Raw genomic sequence first — 14,970 nt, 5'->3', positions numbered from 1 at the left:
TGTAATGCCTCCAGAGAAACGATAGTGTTACAGATGATTTTTTTGTGATATTATAGTGCTTACCACGATCCCTTTAATCCTGGATGGCTTTAAGCACCTGCCATACTCTTATGATGACAGATCAGTTGCTATGGCAAGAGAGTCAAACAGACCCATTTATAATCCCTGCTAGTTAAAAGCCTTTCTGTGATCCAGTTGTTTTTCGTCTCCTGATTCTATAATACAGCTTCCCCTAATTACTGAACAAGCTAATTACTGTTTCATCTCCTTTGTTTAACTAAAGTTTGCCCATCAACTTGAGAAAGGTTCAGATTTTAAAGATGTAGCGGATTGTGTACAGTATGTTTGGATTTGATTCATTTTTATAAAATATTGGTTTTGAGTCAGTGGACTGAATGTTGGAAAGTAAAGACTCAGTTTAGGGCTGTGTGACACAAGAAGTATAGTAGAGCACAGACAGTGGATGACAGATTATGCAGATTATGGCATTACAATGCAGAATTTGACCTTAGTCACCCATGAGGAATTACTAAGACTTGAATCACCACAGAACAGTTTTAGTCTAATGATATGAAGACATGAGGAAGTGTCCTTACGATAGAAGTTTTTGATCTAGTTTGTCAGAGGTCAATCCTGGAAAATTCTGCTGAAATCTTCTTTTAATTTACAAGCCTCCCCCCCCCACACACACACACATCAACACAAAAAATCAATTGCCCTGAAACTCAGTCTTTGAAGTCTCGTGTCAGCTTTCACTGCCTGACCTTGTGCAGGGCTTACAAACTATAACCTATCATTGCAAGAAGGGGATGAGTTTTTAATCACTGTTCTGTCAGATGTCTCCATTAATTAGAATCCCTGTAAGGCTAATTCAAAGCAAGCTGCTGCTTCTCCATGTGCTGCTCTCCATACTGTATATGCACTTTTTTCACACCCTGGCACTTACCCCTGCAAAACATGGCTTCAGTTTGTGCTATAGAAATTACTTTATGAACTTTATGTAGATGTTCATATATTATTTAATAAACCTCTATTTGTTGAATTAACAAACTTTTTTCTCTCTTACACTTTAGAATTCAGGAAACGACACATTCATAACACAGCTTGATAAGCGGGAGGTATCTCATTTAATACAATATTTTTAAGATATGTTTTTACATAATACCTAACTGTGTCTGTGAATGATCACAGAATGTATGAAGTATTGAACTAGATAAAAAAGGCCAGGCCTGTTCCATACTAAGATAGGGGATCTCTAAGAAACACAAGTGGTGTTGTGGAGCACAAAAACATTGCCAATACCTCATTTATTGACAGCGGACGTTATGCTGTAGGCCAGATATGCAGAATAGCTTAAGAGTAAGAATGTTTAACTCCTGTGACCTAGCTCAATTTCATTTTATCTTGCATCATATGGCATCCCTAAATATCCCACTTAATTCAACTGGCGAAATCATTTCTCGCCTCTCCACCTGAGCTGCCGCTGTGTACGGGTGCGTCATGGACGTCGCGCAAGGCGCAGCGGTTCAGTGGCGAACCAAGTCTCCTTCTGTAGGTGCAAGTTTTTAAAACGAACCTCGCTGTTTCCCTGCAAAGAAAACATGATTTACTCGCGAAGATCACATTTCCAAATGGAGTGGTTCCTGAACTTTGCCAAATGAGAAGTCGAACCTTCAGCCATCTTGGTTCAAACTCGTGTTGTTTCTCAACACCTTAAAGGTAAAGCTACAGTGAAGGGACTACGTATCCATTTACATACTGAACTGTATACAGTAGCTTGTGTGTCTGATGCCAGACGTGATATTTTCATTTAAGAATTAGTTTATTATGCTTTATCATTCTTTTATAGGCAGACAGGCACTGGGCAGCGTTGATATTTAATTCAAACTTTAAACGGACAAAGCAATTCAAAATAATGCACTTAGACAATTAAATTGTGTATTTCGCCCGAGTGATGTTGACCGACCAGTTTTTAGAAATCGTCAGCCGTTATTACAAGGCTGACAACCGAGAAAGCCTGAAGCTGAAAATGCTTATACATTTAGGACATAAACCTAGTATTTTTTTTTGTTTCGAGTTTTACCAAAGGAAAAAAATAACAGATTTCGTGAAAAGAAGATCTGTCCTGTGTAACTTTCAGCCTACTCAACATGTCAAAGCATGGAGAGAGTACCGGTCGATTATTTTATATCTCAATGTGAGCAAGGCGCAAAGGAATGCCTCGGGAAATACAAACCTTAAGGGTCATAAAGGATATTTTCTATGTGTTATTACTATTAAAATACAACTCTTACCGTTTTAATTATTCAATAAGACCTTACTTGAGTCCTGATGATAGACGCTGTGCAGTTGCTCTTATGTGTAAACAAGTATGCTGTTAAAAATGAACATCCAGGGGAGCCAGTTTAGCTTCTAAGATAAAATAGTTTTGCTTTACACCGCATACGCACTCTATAGCACAGGTTTTCTTACAATGTGCAGAAAGAACAAAGAAGAGAGAGAAATTAGCCTGGTTGGTTATTTTCCCAGAAGCTTAAAAACACATGGTGCATTCACAGCCTGTTCTCCGGCATCATGGGACCCTGTGCTGCCTCCATAGTGTTTGCTATACTGTATATGGAGCTTTCCACTGCAATGTGGGGTAGATTGGGTTGTATCAATCCCAGCTATTTGCTCCATTTCAATTTGGGGTTGACAGTGAGGCTTGGACTGATACCGCTGAGATGGTCAAATGCGTACTGCACAGTGCTTGTCATCTGTCTGCTTCTTGGTTATGGGCCTGTGGTTTGTAATTTGGACGGGGTATAGCAAAGACTGGGAGGTGCGGGAGATTTTTTTATTCTATACTTTTGTTTTGGTTTTGAACATTTTTTAATACACTGTATAGGATGGTTGAATATCGGTGATGGACTGACGTCCCATCTGGGTTGTATCCACCTTGTGCCCGATGACCAGCCTGTGCTGGATATAGTGGTTAGGAAGTGCGTGGATGGGTGGTTGAAGTTGACACTAGTCATTTCCTTTATTCATCACTTCATCACTGTATTGCTGTTTATCGATCCATCATTTCTACCTCACCAGGGTGGCTCAGGATTCAAGGCCTGTCCATTTCCAGGAACATAATGCACACACCACACACACATTCACATACTGTAGAAGGGGCACAATTTGAAGCTACTGACGTTCATATCCTTAGCTTTTGTAAAATGGGCACAGTGTTGAGCATTGCTGCCTCACAGCACTGGGACCCTGGGTTCACGTCCAGATCTGGGGTGCTGTCTGTATGGAGTTTGTATGTTCTCCCTTCATGTGTGTTCATGTGGGTTTCCTCCCACTGCCGAAAGACATACTTATAGGTTCATCAGCTTCTGGGAAAATTGCCCCTGGAGTGAGTGTGTGCGTGTTTGTGCCTGCGTGTGTCCTCCGTTGGACTGGCATTCTGTCTAGGGTGTACCCCGCCTTCTGCCCACTGCGTGCCAGAACGGGCTCCAGCTCCCCCACAACCCTGAAGTGGAAGAGGGGGCTAGAGAATGGATGGAAATGAATTACACATTGCAACAACATAGAAGAGACACAATTTGTCTTTTTTTAATTGATCATATGCAGTTCTACGTCCATATTTTAGAATGTTTTTCCTAACTTATATTTTTAGGAGTTTTCTCAGAATGTGAACTGTACACTGTGCTTGTAAATAGAGGTTATTTACAACCTATTAAGTCTTTTTTGTTTATAATCATAGAGATTTTGTTTTTCATTTCTGTAATATTTAATTCTTTGGCAGATTCCTCTGGCAGTTCTGTTGATGGTGTTTCGCTCTCTCTCACTTCTCTCACAAACAAGTATGGTAATGAAATGACTTTGGTTCAAAGACGTTGACTTCTGCTGCCACCCCGACTCACAAGCTGGTCCGCAAACCAACACTGGTTTAAAGGACGTTTTTCACTTTAGTGAAAAAATAAATTAAAAAAGTTTCTGCAAACTCAATGCCAGCAAAGTACAGATTCTAAAATAGGGGAGGAGACAGGAGGATTAAAATAGAGAGAAATAGATTTACAATTACAATTTGAAAACAGACCAGAAGAGTGTTTAAATCCTGTTATCGATTGTCACAGAGGATGTTGTTCAATGAGAGGGTGTCAGAACATAAATAACTATTCTTGCTTTTGTAACCCAGCTCTTGTTCAGCCTCCACGGGCCCGTCAGGTATTGATCTGGGTTGGACTTTTTTGTGTTGATGTGACAGCTCCACGTTATTCTGTCCAGCTTCGAGACAGGGATAGGGGAATATTTCACGCTCAACAGTGCCGGGAACGTGTTACATCCGACACTTCTGATCGGAAAAGGGATCCCGATATCCAGTGGGTGTAAGATCACTCCCCCCTAGGGGGTAGGTTAGGCTTCTGGGACTCCTGGCCTGGTAGTTTGTCAAGGCCTGCAGACACTGTGAGAAGCCTGCATGCTGACAGGCCATCTGTCAGGGAGAAGGCGATATCATGGCCAGTCACCTCTATTTTCAAGTTCCTAGGAACAGCTTAATAAGGACTAAATCAAAGACACTTACCTCCGATTCAGTTCATGTTCCAAATCCTGTTCTTCCAGGGCTGATTTTCCAGGATGAATATGCCCTCTGGCTATTTTTCAGTATTCTGCTCAAAGGTCAAACCCAAAAACTGATGGCAAAGCCATTTTCAAGTTTATTTCCCAGGTCTGTCCATGAGGATGAGCCCCTTACCGACTGTGGCAGGGCTACATTTGGTACTTGGGGCTGCATAGTAGAACGATAGTGGAAAGATATAAAGTGACAGTATTAGCTGGTAAAATGATAACAGCTGAGCAGGTGAAAGGGATTAAGTGGCAAATTGCATGCCTCTGTCTTGGCCTTTCAAGCCAGTGTAAGAACACCATCATACAATCTTCATGGGGCCAGAAAATGTAATAGTAGGAGCCTGTAAATTGATTAAAAATGTCACCTAAACATAGGAAAAACATGTACTGTGAATTCTGGGTGATAGAGAAGCATAAATTTTGAATATGAAAATAGAAACACACCTTAAGCATGCAGGTGAGAACAGACTGTATCTTTGTGTGAGGGTTTCTTCCAGGTTATTGCAGTCAGCTTGGCAGGTGCTGTCCACCATCAGAACATTTACATACTGTATGTATTTTCTGATATGCCACATTGTCAACTACAGTGGCTATCAAAAGTATTCACCCCACTTAGACTTTTTCCACATTTAACTGTGTTACAATATAGAACCACAATGTATTCTTTGCCATTGACCGACACAAAACAACCTATAATGTCAAAGTGAAAACAAAATTCTGTTCTTATTTTGATGGACATTATATATTAGGCACATTCTTTTCTTTTTGTTTTAGGAACTACAGAAGTGCATTGCTGCCATTAAAGAAAAGAAATGTCATACTTATCTATATGTATTTTTTCTTGTTACCTGTTCTCATTGGTGGTTGCCTTGTGCTCTCTGGTTGTCGTGATCTTTTACATTGTAATTAACTGTTACCACTAAATTATATATTATATAAAGAGGTTAAAGGAAACCTGCAGGACGAAATGCTAGATTCATGCATATTGTACATTTCCAGACCTATGTTATTCCTTTTCATTTTCTGTCAGTTTATATTTAAGTAATCGGAAGTATTTGACAAAAAGGAAGCTAGGAAGAAAAACTTTGGTCCTCCAGGACACGGGTTTAATATTTTTCTTGGGAAGACAGGAATAGTTCCAAACGAGGAGACCATTCAGCCGTTCTGTCTCGTTCGTTAAAAGCTAATCGACCACAGCACCTCACCCAGTCGTTTCTTGTAATAAATCAGCATATCGGCTTCGACAAATGTTGCTTTTCAAAAACCGAATATCTACGGAAGCCCTCTGTTGCAATAAATGTAAAATATTGTCGAACCGTGGAAATTTCCGCCGTCCCAAGTCAATTACATCAAAAACTGCGAACTGCGGAATGCGTGTTTTGGGAGTCTTTGAGTTTTCTTTTTGCAATGTTAAGAATGAACTGCAGGTGGCAGCGAACACCACGATATACATTTCACTGACGACTCAAAATTTCATTGCAAATCTCTCCCGGCCACACAGACTGTCATTGCCTCTCTGAGATACGAAACACCTCAGTAGTATTATTGCCTGTCAGCAGTTCAGAAAATTACTGTTATTAATGGTAAGTGGTAATACTCTGAAAAATACTGCATTATTAATGCCTCTCCAGACACAACCCATCTATTAAAGAAAAAGATCATCAGCTTAACAATTTTGTCCTTGTAATGAGAGTTACTGTCCGAGTTATATATAAATAAATGTGTACACATATTTGTGATTGACTAAATCTCTCCTATTTGCGTATTTGCTGTCTCGCCCGTGTATGATCAACAACCTGGTGGCCTTTGTTTATGCAAATTCTTTATCATATTAACTCATTTAGTAAATGAAATATCTTGACTGATATAGTGCTTTAGAATGTCTATAGTAGATACATTGTAGATACTTCTTACAAGACGTTTTATTTCAGTTTTTTTATGGGAAAGAAACAACATAAAGTTGTAAAGTCTCATGTCTTCAATGAAACTTTTTTCAGTTGTCTCTATAGGCAGTTTAATGTTTTTTTATGATTTTGAAAGATTTACTTGATTTGCTCTTTTTTATAAAAAGTGCAGTGAATTTTGAATGGCAGAAAGTGATTTATGAACATTGCTCAGGGTATTTCTTGTTTGCTTTGTAGTGAAAAACAGCCAGTTACTTTACAAATCACACTTTGGCTGTGTTAGGTCGGTAAATTCCTTTGCATCAATTGATCTTTACTGTCTAGTGTTAAAGCTTTATTAGTAATCAAAAACAGAATCTTTCTTGAAGTTTGGGTTTGTAGATTATTTGTAATATGTTTGGAGTCATGACTACCTTTTGAAGCTGGAAAGGTCAGTATGTACAGTATGGCCAGGGTAAGGACAGAATTATATTCCTGTTACTATTTGTGTGTTTTCTATGCCATTATTTTAAGTTCTCTTGTATCCTTATTTTTAGACCTATTTTCCCCTAAAAGAAAAGAAACACTTCAAAAACTTAAATTTAGACCACTGATTTTTTTTATCTATTTGCACGACTATGAAATAATTTCCACACAAGCAATTAAATCCTGTTTTTATAGGTCTAGGAGATTGTTTCTGCCACTTACTTATGATTGTTTTTTACAATGAGCAAAACAAAGCTGTGTGGCTTCAATTCTTACACATAATAGGGTGATACAAGCAGAATAGAGGTACATGTGAAAAATGTGTTTTAACATTACTGCTGTTTCTTAAAATTCTTTTTTGTAGTAGACTTCCCAGCTCCCTTTGGAAGCTGTGGTTTCATGTTTCCATAATGCTGTTCAAGTTTGGAAGAAGAATGTTTTGCTCTACAACATGTTTCCATCAGGGAACATTTGAACATTGGAAAATACGCATAAAACGCAAAAGCACATACTGTACAAGTATGAGAGGAAATCTTGTTTAATATTTTTAAAAACAGTGTGTTTTAACACCACACGCACCTAATGACCTGATATTTAGTTCAGTGTTACTAACCTAACAGGACCCATGATCTGAAAATTCCAAATGAAGGTTACATTGTGGCCTCTGCTTTGTTGTAGTGTTTACTGCATGAATGATACTAGATTCATGCTTATGGCACATTTCAAGTCCAGTGTTTTTCAGTTTCATTACCTATCAGTTCATTTTTTTCCACTGAGGAGAGGTCTGTGCTCTGATGGCCATCTCTTTAGTCTCTTTGCAGGAGCAAAGATTTGAACACGCAGACCTTCAGCCTAGAAGCATGCAGCCGTGTGTATGGTTGTTGTAATCAATCGTAAAGATCCTGAGGCAAATCAAGTCATGTAGTAGTTAGGAATTCTGAATTAAGGAGTTGGAGGGGAAAAATAATTGCGTCCTCTAAATGGGAAATACAGTTCTGGCCTGAGGTGCGCCTACATTGAGGAGACGTTTATGGGGCACCCCAGTTGGCACAGAAGCTGGCAGGCTGGGAGACCTGGTGTTAGTCCAAGGCCCACGGGGCACTCTGGGCACAGCCAGTAAACTGCAGAAGGTTTACATCACAAAGCCACAGAGGCATACTGTAATGAACTCCAGGTGCCAAGGGTTATGTCCCTGTGCCAAGGAAAGCCTATAAACGCCTCAATAAAACTGCGTTTTGCACTGAGGGATTGCAACGCAAAACCAAAAGAATTTTATTTTCAGGTTTTTTTTATTTCTGGTCTGGAAAAAATAATGTCAAGCAAATAAGCTACAGTTTTCCATAGAACAAACATGAAGGAGCCTTTACTATACGGGAATAACAAAGAGCAAGAGTGAGGAGCGGTGCAGATTGGCAGCTCGTTCTGATACAAAGGCAGTGTGGTCTGGAGAGCGAGGCAGGCAGCTTGAGTTTTATACAGTAGCTAGGGATGAGGGACCAGGGCAGCACAGTGGCACAGTGTTTAGCACTGCTGCCAGGGTTCAATTCCAGACCTGGGGTGCTATCTGTGTGGTGTTGGTATCTTCGCAACCATGTTTGTGTTGGTTTCCTCCCACATTCCAAAAATCATTCTGGTGGGTGAACTGGCTTCTGGAAGATTGGCTCTGGTGTCACTGTATGCATGTCTGCGTGTGACCTGTGATGGACAGGCATCCCGTCCAGAGTTTTCCCTGCCCTGTGCCTGCTGCTTGCTGGGATAGACTCTGGCTCCCCCATGACCCTAAATGGGATGAAGCAGTTAGAAAATGGATGGACGGCATAAGCATTGTTGTGTCCTGATCTTGTATTTCTTCCGTATTGCATGCAATGCTCCAAAACCGCCTGTAAGGACGTGTTAAGTGAAGGAACTGGAGCGTGTCCTTCAACAAAGCTTTGTGTAGAACAGTTATTTGTGGGATTTTATTGGAAGAGTCAATTGTCAAGGCAAATTACAGCCTAGGCACTGACTCCAGCAAACTGTATGTGCTGGAGTAGGCAACAACAATTAAGGAAAGCAATAAAAGGAGAATAAAAAGATTGTGGGGACTAATCCTTAAATGAGAGTTTACCCAGGCTCAGATAAAGCACTTGATGACATTGCTTAGGGAGCTCTTTTCCCATGCCTGTGCATCGCTGGAATTTACTGACAGCGAAATGACTCCCCATTGGCAGAAAGCCTTATCTGGAGTCTTAGGGCCTACACAGCATCCACTCCAGATAACTCAACTGCAACAGGAGACTCACTGCCCGGATTCTGAAATGGGGGAGCACACACTAATACCTGTGGATCTACGAGAAAAAGAAGCGTCTTTTTGGTGGCAGATGTGCTGTCAAGCCACTGTGGAAAACGAATGCATAACCTATGGTTTTAGAGTGTGTTTACCACACTGCTGCTTAGCAAGGCTGGCATTCTTTTTAGATAACTTAAATCCTTAAGGAGTGTAACACAGATTAACCAAACATTTATATGAATAAATGTTCTGCAGCTGACATTATTAGCCAGTCAGCTTACAGATAAACACATTATTTAAAGCCCTTATTAATGAAGGTTGTGTTTACCTCACTTTATTTTTAAAGATAATATTATAGATTTAGGATTTTTTACTTTAAGGCTAGGATTACAGTAGGCTAGTGTGGTGATTAAAATCATGGATAATGTGATATTTCCCTATGAACTCCAATTTTGATGAATATAGTCATTTTTTAATATTATAAAGTCAGGTCAAACATGCATGTTGTGTAAGTTCTATTACACAGCAGAGAATAAGTTACACTTCATAATTTTGCTTTTTCTTTACCATTTGAAATCTGGAATAGTGTGTATTCCCTGAGCGTTTAAAATGGCAGGAGTGAGCTTGGCATTGGTGACAGTGTCTTACTGAGGAGGTAGGTTGTGTTAGACTTGAGTGGGTCTATGTGATTACTGACTGATAAGATGGCAACACCAGTCTCCAAGAGGTTGCTAGGAGGTCAAAGGTCACTTCCTGTGGCTCCTGGTTAGATAGGGGGAACCTGATCATAGTCTTTTGAGGTCTGGCTGCAATTAACTGTGGTCAATTATGGCACACTTGTCTGACACTCCATAAAAATGCCGACATTAGCTGCCTTTTCAAAGACCTAAGCTTAGTTGACTTGTTCATATTGTATTCAGCTCTTGGGGTTTCATCATACCTTCCTCATGTTGCTGGGGTGTCCATGCAAAATCATAAAGTTATTTTGGGTCAAAGTGAAGCTGACATGGTCATGCAGCACACTGCAATTAGCATTACTGTGCATCACTAAAGACAAGACCCTTCAACAAGACAATTATCAGTTTGGGAACCTTAAGTATATGACTGAAAATGGCTGGTGGATTACAGTTTACTTCTAACTAACAGAGTACAAATGAATCAAGTAGCTGTCTCTTACTTGGTGAGCAGATCCAATCTAGATTTGGGAATGCCTGACATTACCATTAGGTGGCAGCAAAAAGTAAAACTAGAATACCCTTAACATAAGATTGCAAGTGATCTCTAATGTTCAACAAAGCAGCTATTTCTAAGCCTTTTCTTTCTAAAGTCAGCCTTGATGGCTCAATCTACCAACAGGGTGACAATGCAGTTTTACACACGATTCAAAGGCAGTGCAGTTATTTTTTTTTACTACTTTTTTGACCTTTGCTGGTTAATTTGTCTCGGTGTCCGACAGGCTCCCGAATCCCTGCTTGAATGCTGAATGGCCGGACATTCCTCCAGGTGACCGCAAGGTCCATAAGAGCATCGGGATTTCAGATCCTAAGCAGGTCTGTGACTGACCCTTGATCTGTGACCTTTGCCCCTGCTGCATACACTCTGCTTGGTAAGTGGGCTGCACCTGAGGAACCTGATTGTTTTTTTTTCAAGACAATTGCACACCACCCTTCTCTGGAACTGGCGTTACACACCAGGGGAGGGAATTGTGTGGTGTTTTCTCTGTCATCTATTAATGCACTAAATATTGTTGGATGTTGCATTAATTAAATATTGCTTTTTAAAAGCATGCACAAGATATTTTCAAGAGCAGTAACCCTAAACTTGATCCACCTTATGCTGGAATGATGTGGTAGTCTATTTTTACAAGTACTGTCAGCATATTTTTGGTTAGGGATTGTAATCGAAATTGAGTTTTCCTGGAATTCATTACATTGAGACTTGGAACTTGAACTAGAAAAACTATTACAAATAGCACAACCTTTGTTCCAATTAGGGTATTTTTGAAAAAACAGTAACATTTTATTTCATACTACTACACTGAGATTGTTGTTCCTTTTTAGTATATCCAAGAGCAGTCACTTTTCTGTTCAGAAATAAGTATTTTCTATTTTCCAGAGTCTATGAGCCACTCTCACCATTGTAGTATACAAAGTACAAAATGTTGTAGTTCTTTTAATTGTTTTGGAAATAGAAATGCTTGACTTTCTGATGACTGTTGAAATGGTATTCATGGACAGAAGGATAGAGAAACATCCTCCTCTCTCGTTCTATGTATTTTTGGATTCTGTTATACATTTAATGTTGACTCTCTGAGTTAGTTCCTAAAACAGAAACTTAAAGAGATATACGTATTCAAGCAGCACAATTTGCTACTCTTCAGTTTCGTGAAGTTTACATATCTGAACACTAAAATACACTACAATTCTATTAATAGGTAGGAGGACGTTCATTTGACACATATTTCATTTCCTTCAAAAACGACAGCGTAAAGAATATTGCAGAAATGTTTTGGTGTACATTTAGTCCTGGGTGATAGATGTACCTTTTGACCCTTGATGCTCACATAATTGACTTCACAAAAATTGAACTTACTGTACATGTTTAAGGGGCTTTAGTTGGTGTGGTGCAATGACACAGTATGCCTGTTCAGATTTTTCGTCTGTCTGCATCCCCCGGCACAAGTGAATCTGCTTCATTCTCAAAAAACAATATTGTACAAACTACTCTAACTTGGCGGCATAGTTTTTATCCACACCTGTTTCTTCCCCATCTGAGACAATAACGACATGAATTAGCCTCTAAATTGTAATGGTAAGCCTCGCTCGTATTTCTTTCCTCGTATCGCCTCCCCACCCTTCTCAGTCTGTGTGTTTGCTTCCTTGTCCTGGAGCTTGTTTAGTGGAAGAGCTTAATAAAGACGGGAACAAAACCCCTTTCTCCCGCCTGCCGGCCCCTGTGCGTGACACATGAAATATGGGAAAGCTTGGTGTGAGACAAGCGGCATTATGTTCTGCTGGAGTTTTTTTGTCTCGCGGAAATAAATCTTTGGGCATGATATTAGACAGGAAAATTTATTTCAGCAGAACGGATTACTTACACAGACCTGTCAGACTATCTGTGCAGTCTGGGAGCTGGGGCCTCGTCAGCATGCTGAAGCTTTTGTTTTCTTTTCTTTTAATCTCTTTATTCGATAGTGGTAGTTCTGCTGGTGTCACTGAATTCATATATCAAGAGAATGCGAGTGTCTTTGTTTGTCTGCATTAGGCCCTGCAGTGTAAGCAGGTACTAAGACACTGATAGAAGCAAGAGGTGCTACGGCAATTAATTGTTAATGGTGTTTGACTTTTCTGGCTGGCTACAAGCAGTGACATTCTCTATATCTGATTAAATGACATAGATTTGTGGTGCTAGGCACATCAGGAAATATTTTCCTAAAATTAATATTTATAACATTACGCTATGTTATTGCATTGTCCATCCGTCTGATTTCTAACTGCTTATTGCATTTCGTGGTTGAATGAGATGCCAGTCCATCATAGAACACAGACAGACACGCACTCACTCACACCTAGGAACAGTTTGTGTGCTGCATTATTATTTAGCTCTTCACCTCAGGAGGAAAAACGTTTTGAATGATCCTCATATCATTTAAACTTATAGGAGGCAGAGGTGTAGCCAGATGTGAGAAACGCAGAGAGGAAATTGAAAGAGCCGATGATAAGGATAAAAGCATGTTAATGCCACTCTCATGCTATCTATAGCATTTAAGACACATTTAGTAAAATCTGCTTTTCAGATTAAATAAGAAGGAGTTTTGGTATGACTGAATTTTGATAGCTCTTAAAATAAAGTGAAGAGTAATTTTATGCATATTATCTGTCATGGCAAAATAGACAGATTAGCTTAACCTTTATGACTGTCTCAAAATAATGATGCAGATATTTTAAAAAAATAGGAATACAGTAGGTTATATAAACATGCCAATATCTTAATCTCTTAGAACAGAGCAAAAATGTTGTTTATTCTACTGTGTATGGAAGGTAAATTGGTCTTCTGACAATCGGTTGCATCTGTCCTCACTAAGACTGCACCGCGGCCGGTCCTTGACTTGAAAAGCTGGAAGCCGTTGCCCGTGCAGGTGTGCAGTGCAGACACCTCAACACACACACACACATGCACTGCAAAGGGTCTCAGACTGATACTGAGGGACATGCGAGGCCACCCACCAAGACCCAGCAAAAACAAACAGCCACCACATGGCTCTGCCCTATCTCCAGACTATCGCAGATACTGCATCCTCTTCTGCCTGCCCTTAAGGAGACAGAGCATTCTGCCCGTCTGTGCTTCGGCTCATCCAAGGTGCGTGAAACCCCCATGCCTTGGAAGGCTGATGTTGAAGCTGTACAGCACTCTCCTGGTTTCACACGCACAGTACTACAGTATGCAGGTATAATAAACCTGGAATCGTAGCTCTTTTATAAGCCAGATCACATTCAAGGAGTGTTCAATTAATGTGAGATGTGGCAGACACGGTTTGTCAGCAAAGCTTATCTTTCTGGATGGTCGTCATCGCAAGTGCGAATTTGTTCTCTGTTGCCTCATATGGTTAAACAAATCATTAAAAATTATGAGGTGTCTCTACGTCAAATATGTGACCTGTGGTGTTGTGATTCAAGACGATGATTCGATATTTGTGACCACTGAAACATTGAGGCGTTCTGGATGTGAGCCACACGTGTTGTAAGTCCTCTGACTTGGAGCTGTCAGATTATTTTTCTCATTCCAAATTTTAAGAGAATCTGAGAGTTTTGAGACTGATGAAGATGTCATTGTGCTGACAGGACCGAGGAATGCTCTCAGAAAAAAGGGAGGAGATTGTGTTAAATGGCCTTAGAGAGTACGTACTTGGTAAGGTTGACACTTCTCCACTATCTTTTATATAAAGTAATCAGACAACAGTGTGGTTCAAAATGTAGAAAACAGTTCAACTAAATAATTTAGCAATTATTTTGCTCCAAATACTTCAAAGGCAAAATTTTCTTTCAGTTAAGTTGATATCTGCAAGCTTTCTTTGTCTCATAATGTGTTTGGTGATGCAGTGATTTAAAATAGATTTTGAGGGAACCTTACAGCGAACTCCTTCATGCTTGTGTCCTGCGAATGTAATCGGCCCTTTTTTAAGATTACCCATGAGGAACACCTGCATTCATGAGCACTGAAACCATCATCTGTTATCAGATAATGTCATCGTTATTTCAATGAGAAAATTAAACACCTTTTATACTAAAAGGATTGGTTACGTGTTGTAAATGTAAGCAGTTTTTTAAATGGTAATTCTTATATAGCTTTCTATGTGTAAAAGAAATTCATTCCAACTTTAAAATGCTTGCTCAACGGGAGCGGTGAGACTGGAAGTATGTTGCTGGGAGGGCTTAAGGAGGGATGACGGGATGAGTTTCACACACTATGCTGAGGGAGTCCTGGCAGTGCCGATGGGTATAGACATTCTGGAAAGCTGCCAAGGCAGTTATTTTGGAGACTCAGGTGCCCCTGATTGAGGAGCAAGGCCTTATAAAGACCTCCTGCTTAATGGGGTGGAAGCGGGTTATCTCCTGGATTGCACTGACATGGCCAACTTGTTTGTATCTAGTCAGCACCTTCCTCAGACCCTTACCCCATGAAGCAATGTCCCCGAACCAATTACAGCCTCTCGATAAGGCCCTTGCC

The 14,970-nt window shown here is 40.0% G+C and overlaps 1 long non-coding RNA gene across 1 annotated transcript in view; it reads left to right on the top strand.

Annotated features, from left to right (window-relative positions):
• The first annotated feature begins 1,600 nt into the window (after positions 1-1,600).
• LOC107079760 (uncharacterized) overlaps positions 1,601-14,970 on the top strand; it is a 43,229-nt gene continuing 29,859 nt past the window's right edge. Inside the window, exons 1-2 of the long non-coding RNA XR_001480672.2 lie at positions 1,601-1,719; positions 10,700-10,849. This is a non-coding gene — a long non-coding RNA (uncharacterized lncRNA). The remainder of the gene's footprint in view (positions 1,720-10,699; positions 10,850-14,970) is intronic.

The sequence above is a fragment of the Lepisosteus oculatus genome, chromosome 22, assembly GCF_040954835.1.
Source record: "Lepisosteus oculatus isolate fLepOcu1 chromosome 22, fLepOcu1.hap2, whole genome shotgun sequence".
Lineage (NCBI taxonomy): Eukaryota > Metazoa > Chordata > Actinopteri > Semionotiformes > Lepisosteidae > Lepisosteus > Lepisosteus oculatus.
The sequence above is the reverse complement of the archived record's forward strand: the minus strand, read 5'-3'. Positions and strand labels throughout refer to the sequence as shown.